Source organism: Durio zibethinus, chromosome 23 (genome assembly GCF_047325235.1).
Source record: "Durio zibethinus cultivar Kanyao isolate XHJ-2024 chromosome 23, ASM4732523v1, whole genome shotgun sequence".
NCBI classification, from domain to species: Eukaryota; Viridiplantae; Streptophyta; class Magnoliopsida; order Malvales; family Malvaceae; genus Durio; species Durio zibethinus.
Window position 1 is genome coordinate 12,050,048 of NC_143184.1, and position 12,150 is coordinate 12,062,197.

The following is a 12,150-nucleotide window of genomic DNA, read 5'->3' on the forward strand; positions in this document are numbered from 1 at the left end:
AGCCATTTCTATTTTGAATTGGCATCTTTCTCTTGCATAAGATCTATCACAAATTTCACAAGACAAAAGGGATTTTGTATAGCATGGACAAGGGAAGTTTGGGATAGGGTTTCTAAAGTTTCAATCTTCCTGATCAGGTTTGCTAACTGTGAATTAATGGAAATAAAGGCATCAAGTTCATATACACTAATGGTTTTTCTATGTACCTTTCTTTTCATATCCTATTGATAATTGTTGGTTGCCATCTTTTCTATCAAATATTGTGCTTTTTCACCAGTTTTGCTAATAATGGCTCATACAGGAACCGAATCCAAGGTAGTTCTCATGGATAGAGTGAGACCATTGTAGAATATCTAAATCTGTAGCCATAAGGGAAAACCATAATGTGGACACTTTTTGAACAGCTCTTTGAATCTTTCCCAAGCATCATAGAGATTTTCACCATTCACATGCATAAAGATAGTTATTTTGTTTCTTAACTTGGCAATATTAGTAAGTGGAAAAAATTTTGGGAGGAACTTTTACACCAAATCCTTTAAAGTTGTAATTGATCCAGGTGGTAGTGAAATTAATGAACTTTTTGCCTTGTCCCTAAAAGAAAAAGGAAAAAGTCTTAGTCATATTGCATCATCTGAAATACCATTATACTTAAAAGTGTCACATAATTCAAGAAAATTAGACAAGTGAAGGTTTTGATCATTGCCTGGTAAACTGCTAAACTATACAGAAGTTTGGACCCTTTGAACAATAAAAGACTTGATCTCAAAATTATTTGCTTGTATGGCTAGTCTTTGAATAGATGGTTGAAAACCATCAGTATTAGTGATAGCATAATCCCTCACAATTCTATGACCTTCATTTTTTTACATTTGCCATTGGTATTGGTGTAGATGGTATTGTTTGCTCCCTCCTTAGATGCCTTAGAGTTCTTTCTATTTCATTGTCAATTAGAGAAAGGTCAACACTTCTAGATCTACTCTTACAAATAAGAAAAGATCAAAACCAATAAAAGTAATAAAAAGTAAATATTTAGATTACAAAAGTATAAAAAATCCTTATTGATACTGAATCGAACACTACTATAATTCCCATAATGATGCCAAAAACTTAATTGCTATTTTTCGTAATGTTTGCTAGTGCTTAAATCGCAATCAAGTAATAGTAGTGATGAAAGTCGAGTAGCATTCCCACGAAGATTATAGAATTAAATTGTTAGATTTATTCAAGTATCAAAGTTGATAAACTAAACTCTTATATCTAAATTAATAAAAACTTTGATTTGATTACTATAAAAATAAACAAGAACAATAAAGAACAATGTAGGCTAAGATCTCAATATCCAACTGTCACTTTAAAAATTTTGGATTAAGCCAAATCTAACTAGATCTAAAAATCAAGATTGCATTTGAAGATAACAAGATTTCAAATGGCCAAAAATGGGATTGCATAAAAGGAAAAAGTAACAAAGATTGTATAAAGATTGAGACTTATATTAAAGAAATCAATAATGACCAAATATTATAAAGCCACTACAGAGGATCAAGTCTTTAACGACATTTTTTAAAAGTTTAACAGCGTTTATAAATGTCACTAAATGATTTGTGACTTTTGTAAAAAATGCCACTAAATGTGTAGCTTATACTTGCGTCGAGGAATATAATAGCATTTTAAGAAAAAGTGCCACCAACTTTATAATCCTTTTATTTGAAAATGTTCATTAAATAAAAAGGTGTTTTTCAACATAAACGCTGCTAAATTTTTTAATTTAGTGACATTTTCTAAAAAATGTCACTAAATTTAATAGTGTCTTAAGACAGAAACGCTGCTAATTTTGGTTTTTTAGTGCATTTTTCACTATAGTCTCTATTAAATTATAAATTTTATTTTTTTATTTTTTCAATATTTACTAGTATAATTAAATAAAAAAAGTATTGAAAGAAATACAAACAAATTGGAATTTATAAACTAAATATTATAAATATTTAAATACTTTTGTTTTTTTCAGTTTGTAGATAACCATAAAATTTAATACAACAACATTAAAATTGTTTCAATACATTAAGTTAAATTTTAAAAAATATAAAATTGATTGTAAACACTCATTTTTTAAAGTTTATTTTGGTTGATTCAGTGGGCTTCAAATAGGGATAATCAGAACAATAAAAGTAGAATTTCAATTCTGATAAGACTATAGGATAAAAGGTTTGAAATTGAGCTGATAAGAGGACTCTTGAGAAATCAAAACAAAAAGGATAAACGAATAAAAGTTATGGGCAATAAGGATTCTTTTTAAATTTTTGACTGATCTGAAAAGTTAGCCTGAGCAATTTGAGCCCTATAGAAATCCGTAATTGCACGCAGTAAGGGGGGAGGAAAAAACAGATTACACAAAAAATTTGGAAGAGTCACAGGGAGAAAATTAGAGGAAATCACAAAGAAAAACCAAGCAAAAACCACTCCACCAGTAAAATCCATGCAAACTTCAGCAAGTCCTTCATACCCATTCACTAGACACCAAAAATCATACCACCTTCATCACTCACACCATGTACATAGTCACCGCCGCAAGAACCGATCAAGGGCCCTCCCTATTAATTCCATTCAACTTCAATTCCCTCAGTATAATCACAAACCTCCAACACATATAACCACTAGACTACCCATTGTCACCACCTTCCCTGAACCATTAGAAATAACCCATATCGCAGAAGTTGGTTGCAATAGTCCACAGTAATTCTAGCTGAGACCTCATGCCCTTATAAGCATCAATTCCACCCACCACCGAGTCTCTCTTCTACCACCATAAACCTGCAACAATTTTAGCAAATACCCACGATACCAACCACAGTACAGGAGAGCAAATCCAAAACCATAACAAGCCAAACACTAACACTAGCAAAATCGTTAAGAAATTCGACAAGGATATATACAATCACAGAACCCATAATAGGCAAGAAAAACACCAGCGACAGAAAAGGTGTGGCAGTAGAGGTTAACGGCGATCGAAGAGAGCTTTTGAAGATCAAAAACGGTAAAAGTGCAGAGTAAGAGAAGGAGGCTGACATATCCGAAGATCAACTTGATCGGACGGTGAAAGAAAATTGAACGGGGCCATGGCTTCAACTATAATATAGGCAGTTTTGGACATTTTCAAAGGAAACTAATTTCAGAAAAGGGGGACAGCAACAATCAATTCCTGGGTTTTAGTAGCCGTATCTAGTTGAAGGAAAAGGTTTTTTAGCACTACAAAGATGACAAAAAGATAATTTTATTTTGTAGATGGCTTTTACAGCAGCGATGAAATGCTGTATTTGGACTTAAAAAGAGAGATTAGCTATGCCTGCCTATGTGTGTGCTAGGCTCACAATCGGTTCCAAACCCAGGTAGCAGCCAAAGCTAAGCCCACTTGGAAAACAACTGATTCCACTTTTGATCAGAGCAAGCCCAACAAAATTAGCCCAATCCAATTGTTGACTTAGATCTTAACCCGAATTTTGGTATTGCATTTTTTATTTTTTAGTTTTAACATTTATATATAAATTTATTTATTTTTACTTACCGTGTTTTGTAAATTTAGGTTAAGGACATATTTTGTGATTTAGGAACAATAATTAATAATTAAAAATAATAATTTGAACCAAAAAATAAAAGTAAAATTTTTCAAAAATATTTTACGAAAAAGTCAAAAGTATCAATTTTCTTTGAAGATCCAATTAAAAAAAATATACTTTGAGAAAAAATTGAAAGTATTAATTTTTCATGAAAATAAAAATTTCAAAAAATATATTTTTGAGGAAAAGTTAAAAATATCAATTTTTCTTGAAAATATTAATTTTTCTTGAAAATAAAAATTTTCAAAAATATTTTAAGGAAAAGTTGAAAGTATCAATTTTTCTTAAAAATAAAATTTTCAAAAAAGATATTTTTGAGAAAAAGTTGAAAGTATCAATTTTTCTTGAAAATAAAAATTTTAAAAAAAGGTATGTTTGAAGAAAAGTTGAAAGTATCAATTTTTCTTATTTAAAGGCATGAATTTTTAAAATAAAATAAAATAAAATAATTCCTATCAAAGGTTGAAGCATTATTCTTTTTTGTTTTTTTCTTTTCCTTTCTTAAAAATTTTTTAATGTAAAATAGTCTGACGATAGAGCCTCTGTAAGAGAAACAATAGTTTTCTTACACACTCCTGAGGTGAGGAAATTTTTTTAATTTTTTACCAAAAATATTAAAGTCAATTAAGAATAATTTCTAATAATTAACTACTTGGTAGAATTTTTAAGGCTTAATGGATAATACAAAATCGAGCTGACACTATCTTTCGATGGGTACTGTGGGGGTGCTATAACCTTCTTCATACATAACCGTATTGCCGGACCTAGTTCTGTTTTCACAAACATTGAATCTATCTTTTTAAGGATACCTAAGTCCAACTTAAGATTTCCTTTTAAAAAGGAATAGATTCAGATAGGTGGCCAATCGCACCTAAACAAAAAAGATTGGTGGCGACTCTTTAAGTCAATGTCTACCGATAGGTCCACGGATCTAGACATTATGACATTGATGACCAGACTTGGAGCACTATTATTTGATAAAAGATTTTTTCCACCATAAACTTGAAACACCTGAATATAACAATTCAAAAAATTGTGTTAGGTGAAAAAAATCTTACAATCAATTGGAAGAATTTTGTAAGCGAGATATTTCTTAGTCTTAAAGAAAAATAAATTGTAAGAAAAATCCACCACAAGATGATAAAAACATAACCTGTAACCGCATGTAATTTTAGTAAAAAATAAAAATTAATATATGATATTCTATTTTAATCCCATCATAAATGGAGTAACTTATTTGGCTTTTTTTTTTTTATAGTAGATAAATGTCATAATACACCTTAAAAAAATGTTTGGTTTTTGGCTTTTAATTGACAACTCATTTAGACATCTCAAAAGAGAAATTATTTTGGGAAAGAGGTTATTGATTGTAGAAGACTGGTTTCACATTTGACAAACCCTTCAAAAAGAAAAAGAATGAGCTCCACAAAAGCAATCTCTAACCTTGCCAAAGGTTTCACCTTATCAAATCACTCGAAAAATTGACATTGTTATACAAGATATAGTACAATATATTACAAAGGTAATCATACCCTAGAATGATACAATAAGATATATCTACAAACTAGGGAAAAAGTCCATAAACACTCTCTAGATAAAATTCCATAAAAAAGTTACTTTGAATGCTAAAGAGATCTTCAATTCAAAGAAATGCCATCAAGACAATGGTTAGCTATGACTAATTGACACTAATAGTGGATGATCATTGAAAAAAAATTAAGTGGTTTTACTCAACATACTTGCGAATAGTTTATCTAATAAAAACTCTCTCCTCTTTGCAATAGAGTGTGTTAAAATGCCCTCATTTCTAATTATACATATGCAATCACAAAGCTGAAAGGAAATAAATAAAAAAAAATAGCTATTGCTAGTAAGCAAAACTTACAAAGCATAAGTACCAACCAAGCAATTTTCCATATGTTGAAGCTTTTCGTATTCTCTCCTTCTTCAACTCCCAAAGTTCACCAGATAATGCAACACTAGCTTTAGGCATACCGCCATTAGCTTAATGGAGATTTACAAAGTCTCAAAAACAAAAAAGAGACTTAGAAATATAAATAAGTTTTAAGTAACACCAATATTCACCCTTGGTTTTGCATCAGATGAATTCTAACCAACCTTTTTCAGAGGAAGTCTAACAAGTGTTTCTCACTTTATAGCATCTACCTGCATAACAATTTTATTATTTCAATAATAGCATCTAAAATGGAACATAAATCACATAAATTTATAGAAGGAAACTCATTTAAAAAATATAAAAGCTAGTGGACTAAATAAAAAATATTTCTTCCACTATTAAGCTTGATACTTCTGAGCATAAATCAAATTATGCCTAAAGAAAGCAAGCATCAATTAAAATTTTTAACCACTATGACAACAAAACCATAATGCATGATAAGAAACACCCTTAGACAATGGTTTATTAAATTGTTACAGGAAAGAACAATCATAAATTCAATATTTAACTTGAAATCAACACATAGGAATGAAAACACTACTTGTCTACTTCAACAAAGTTGTCCTAATTAACCATATATAAACCAAAATAGTTTCTATTACTAATTAAAGCTAAAAATTATAGTATGTTTTTGGTGGAACTTTTAAATTTACAAATAAAATTAAAAATGAAAAGTTTTGTACATTACACACCAACCTTGAAACATCTTTGCTTACCAAATCTTTATTCAAACAAATACTTCGTCACATATAAGAATCAATTCTTAGTAGTTAGAGTCATGAACTAATTTAATTTGATTAATTTATTGATTATTGAATAAATTTTAAGTAATTATCAAAAATATTTTTGAAAAAATTTTAATTTTCAATTAATTAGAAATATAAGAAATTCAAAGACAAAATTAAAAATATGTGAAACAAATCATTTTATTTTATATATTATTAGAGATTTTAACATAATAATTTGGCATTTGAATATTTTGTTGAATTGATTTATTTAATTTGTTTCAAATATGAGAATTAAAAATTAAAAATTTAATTTAATTTAAATATATTTTATTAGTTAATTGAAAAATTAACCAAATTAAATTTGACCAATTAAAATTTTAAAATTAATAAATTCGATTCGATTAAAAAAATAAAAATAACATAATTCAATTAATTTAATGTTAAATAATTTGATTTAAAATTAAATGAATTAATTGAATAAACACCACTATTAGTATCACTAAGGAAACTAGATCTAAATGCTTTTCTTTTAGGTACCTTGTTTTCAATGAGGTAAGCTTCTCCAATCTATCTTGTTTTTTGCCTTTCAATTATTTTTTTTATTGGTTTGGAACTCAAGCCATCAATAAAAGTCCTCATCCTAGCCAGAACTACATTAGTTTTTGTTACTTGAAGAAAATTAGAATTCAACAAGTATAGAAATATTTTATCAATTGAAAAGAGGTTGGTTTGAGCTTAAACTAGCATGATTTGGAAAGTATATATTTTTCATTTTGTTTCTTATATAGGGCTACTTGCAACTATCTAAGAGTATAATAAAATCTGGTATGATTTCTTTTTCTCTTTTTTCTGCTTTGTGAAATAGTTATCAGGATCAAAATGAGCTAGGTAAGAGGAGATTATCCATGCCATAATTTTCCCTTTTTATTGAAAAATGAAGGAAACCAACTCATATATAAAAGATGCCTTCATTTATTAAATCAATTAATTTAATGCTTTAGTAAATTAAAAAAACTAGAAAAGGTAAAGTTGTAATAGATGAAGTTTAAATTACTGATAAATTTCCTTCAATTCTCATGCACAATGTTGTTAAACATTGGCTACTTAATGAGTCAAGAGCAAACATAAAACTATTAGAGTTAAGAGAAACCATTGTCAGCATTCATAGTTTATAAATATTCAGCAAAATACCTATAATTCAACAAGCAATTGCTAAAACAATTTGTAGTAACAAAGGACAATTATTTTTAATGTCAAAATGTATAATTCAATATCTTATATGGTGTTCTCACATCATCATGCACAATCCTACAAACATACAAGAATTTCTCATAATAACTAAAATTAACTAAAACCAAGCAATTTAGAAATGCAAATTAATTGCAAGATACACCATTGAATAAGAAAACGACCTATTTGAGTCACGTAAAGTGTGATGCTTTTCTCAAATCTCAAACTCCCCTAATTGATTTCACATTGTTAAGCATTGCAATTCCAATTGAGAATAGGTAGGGGAGCACATGCTAAATATAAGGCTACCATAAAATTCCAACCAAAATCGTAGGGGTATAACACCACTTAACATGCATCATAGTCCATGCCTTATAATTGTAAAAAAGAATTTTTTTAAAAAAAATTAAGATATCAGAATATAGCAAAATTGACGTTACAACCATAAATGATCAAACATAAACATTTTTATCTTCCATTAAGTCTAAAAGGGCCTAATTTTGCCTAAGCTCTTTCCACTTCTTCATTTACCAACAAAGCATCAATTGCAGACATAAAAACGAAACATGAGGAAAAAAACACAATCCAAAGGGAAAATAACATAATAAACAATAGATGTTCTTAGAATTGCACTAAAAATTGTTGTTCTAAATTGGGCTCTTAAATGCAACACAAAACGCTCATTTTAGAGTTATCTAACAAATTTTTGCATAAATAGTGAACATCTATGTTACATGGATGAAGAGCAGGCTAGTGTCTACACCTCAAATACCCTTTTTGATGAGATTTAAGATAGAAAACCCTAGAAAAACATCATCATACTCAAAAGATGGGCACCTGAGCATGAACAAGTGATCAATTAGAAAAAAAAAAAGAAAAAAAGTCAAATCTTAAATATTTTCACATCAATTAACTTTATTAAGAGAGTTTGGGAGAGAAGAAGAATGGGTAACATCGTAAATGACAAGTCATTCTTAAAAATAGTGATAAATGTAACACAGGATCATCTCAAAGTTCTATTCATAACTCAATATAAAATAAACATGTGTTCATCTAGGATTAATTGAAAAATATATCCATGAATTATTCAATTTCTAATAACAATAATAAACATCAAAATATAGGTGACCAATCAAACCATGATCAAAATCTACATATAGAAATAAGCTTACACGTTACAGGTTGGATCTTCACCAAAACCATCACAAACCTTCTCAACTTTATAAACCAAACTTTCCAGTCCAAGGTTATATTGCCACACCTACAAACAAGAGATAAAAACCACAGAATAAGGACCAACAAAAAAAAAAAAACCAAACAACAATGTATTAACAAAGCATTAAGCCATTTTTAAGGCAATTAAAAAGGCAAGTAACAATAACTTAAGGAATCCAAAAGAAAATTAAAAAAAAAAAAGAAAAGTATAAAAAAAAATGCTTACCCGGATTAGAGAAATACTTACGTTGAATGGTTAAGTCCATAATGGGTTTCAAGTTTACCCAAATTTAAGTAAAAAATGGTTGTGTCATTTTAAAAATGGAGTATGGTGGTTGTGGTATAAAGTGGCTATAGATTTCAAAACTGAGCTTTGGAATGGGTTTTGGTTTGAAATGGGTTGTAGTTCAAATTTTCTGCTAAAATTAGAAAAGAAAAAAAAAATAAACATAAAATCAAAACAACTTAATTTGGGGGGTTGAAATTTAAGTCTTAATTTGGAAGAGTAGAAGATAAGTTTTGAGAGAGAAAAAAAACAATATCATAACTATTTTGAAGGGGGTCAAAACTTAAGTCTTAATTTGGGGATTATTTAGTGGCATTTATATGAACAAATGCCACTAAATTCATAAAATTTAATGGTGATTTCCTTTAAAATGTCACAAAATGTTGAACGATTAGTGACATTTTATTCCATAAATGCCGCTATAAGAAGATTTTGTGACGTTTTCTTTTACAAATGCCACTATATTCAAATTTAGTGATGTTTGTTCAATAAACGCCATTATGATTGTGAAAACACAAAAAGTCGCAGCACTTATTAGTGAAACATAGCTAAAAAACTACAACAAAAGTTGAAAAATCCATTTTAATAAAGAAAGCTTTTAAAGAAAATAGATCTTGAAATGAAGAATGCTTGTATTGAAAGAAGATTTAAGAAAACAAAAGGTTTTTGTAATGGCTAATCTATCACCTTAGCCTAATACAAAGAAAACCTAAAAATCTAGAAAAACTAGAGAAAACTAACAATATAAAAGAAGAATAGAACGTGGGATGTGGAATACAAGAATAAACCCTCTTATTTATACAAGTAGAGATAAAGCTCACAAGTTCAATTCTATCAAAATACCAAAATATGAGATTTATCTTAATCTTCTAGTGTCAATTGAACATGGATTTTTTGGATTTGAAAAAGCCTTAGCTGATCATGTTGCCTTAGGATTCATCTTGGATATTGATCTTGTATAATACATATCTTGATCTTGCACACTTGATAAGTTTCGGCTAAACTTGAATTCCAAGACCATATGGTTATTCTTCATTCAATCTCTTAAAATTAATTTTGCAAACTCCTTCTAGAAATACAACTCTTTGAATGGTTGATCAAAAGAGTCATAGTTGAATCAAAAGTCCTTTGGCCAAATGCTATAGAGTCATTCTTTAAATAAAATTCAATTATCACATGTACATTGAGAAATCCTCTTGAATATGGAAAAATTGAATTCATACAAAAGTCTAAGTACCATTAGAATTCCTTTTTTAAGTCAAATTTAGAAATCTTACTTCAAGTAGAACTCGGTTACATCATTACATAATTGATCGAATATTACAAGAATGAAACTTGTTTTAATCTTGCATGATATCTTATGTGAAAATGAATAGAAATGCCACTCCAAGTAAGAAAACCTGTAGATCAAGTAAACAACATTAAAAGCACCAAATTTACTCAAAATTTAAAATTTTTTTAACCAAATTAAACTTGTAAATCTCTATATATTTAAGTACTATCAATAGGATACTTCAATAATTACTTGATTAAATTTGTAATCCATAAGAGAATTAAAATGATTATTGAAAAGACTATTTTCATAATTTTGCACAAGGTCTTCCCACCAATAGGTATTTTAATTTACAAGTTTCTTTCCTTTTTGATTATGATAAAGGCTAATATGTCAGTTTTTCAAATTCAATAGTCTAACTATTAACTATTATCATGATTGTGTGCCATGTTACCTTAATCTTTATGCCAATTTCTTCTTTAGAAATGGTCAATTGATTTTTTTTCAAGTATGCATTGTCTTTTTAAATGAGTCTCAATATACCTATCATTGTAGTCTATAACATGTTCATGTAATAAATTGCCCTAGCAACTATACATGTCATGTTTGCTTATTTTATACAATTTTAGATATTCATTTCTTATCATATAAATTTGATGCACATATATAAAAAAGTACATCTTTGTATAAAAGTTTCACGTACAACACTGATTTATTGAAAAAATCTCTTTATGTTTATTTTTTTGTTAAAATTTCTTCTTTTTATTCTTTGGTATGCATATCTTTTTGGTCTAGATAAATGGTAATTGCATTGTGTTTTAACAAACTGGTACATATGAGTAGCAAATTCTAAATATAGTGTCATGTTCCAATTTCCCTTGGTAGGTACTCTTTTTTCACTTGAACATGACAATTGAAATAAACTAAGACTAATGGTTTTCATTAATGCACTATAGGAAAATGGCGTATTAGCGGCAGTTTTGTAGTGGCCTTTCACTTACAAACACTACTAGCTTTCGTGTTTTTATATAACTTCAGGCGTTTATTATCAAAATACCACTAAATTTTCAAATAGCAGTATTGGTACTTATAAACACCACCCAAGACTTGATATTAGTGGTGTTTCTAGATAAAAATGCTTTGAATAATTTTTATTAAAAATTTTAGTGAATAGTAAAGGGTTATTTTTGACAGACAATGCCTTCAATAATCACATCATAAAAAATTATATGAGATATTGAAGGCATTTTCCATAAGAAATGCTTTTAATAATTTGACCAAAAAATTTCACAGGCTTATAAAAATGTTTAGATTGTATGGATGTTTACCATAAGGTTGTAGGTTCGATCCCTCTCTTTAGCCTTTTATTGGTTTTTTGCACAAATTATTTGTAATTGATTATTCTAGGTATTTTCTTGACAAAAACGCCTTCACCAATTGCTTTAAAAATTTTTTTTAAAGAATATTGAAGGCATTTTTCGCAAAGAGACGCCCTTAATAATCCATATGCGTTTTTGGTTGAGCTCGCCTTTTATAATCCAAAAAGTAAGTTTTTGTTGTGATTATTAAAGGCGATTTTTATCAAAAATACCTTCAATAAATCAAAGACAAAAGTTGAAAGGGATGCTTGAAAGCATTGTTTGCTCAAAACGCTTTTAATATTGCCAACGATAAATTTTAATAGGCGGATTATTGAAGGCAGTTATATCCCAAAAACGCCTTCAAAAACATTTTAGTTGATATTATTGAAGGTGATTTTGGTAAAAAATGCCTTCAATATTTTCTGTCAGGGATGATTGAAGGTGTTTTCTTGCTAAAAATACCTTCATTAATTCCATCAAAATAGCATA

At 28.5% G+C, this 12,150-nt stretch overlaps 1 non-coding gene across 1 annotated transcript; it reads left to right on the top strand.

The window, feature by feature from the left end:
* Positions 1–375: 375 nt before the first annotated feature.
* Positions 376–482, top strand: LOC149512215 (small nucleolar RNA R71). The gene has a single exon (XR_016332879.1). It is a non-coding gene; the product is annotated as a small nucleolar RNA R71 (small nucleolar RNA).
* Positions 483–12,150: the final 11,668 nt, after the last annotated feature.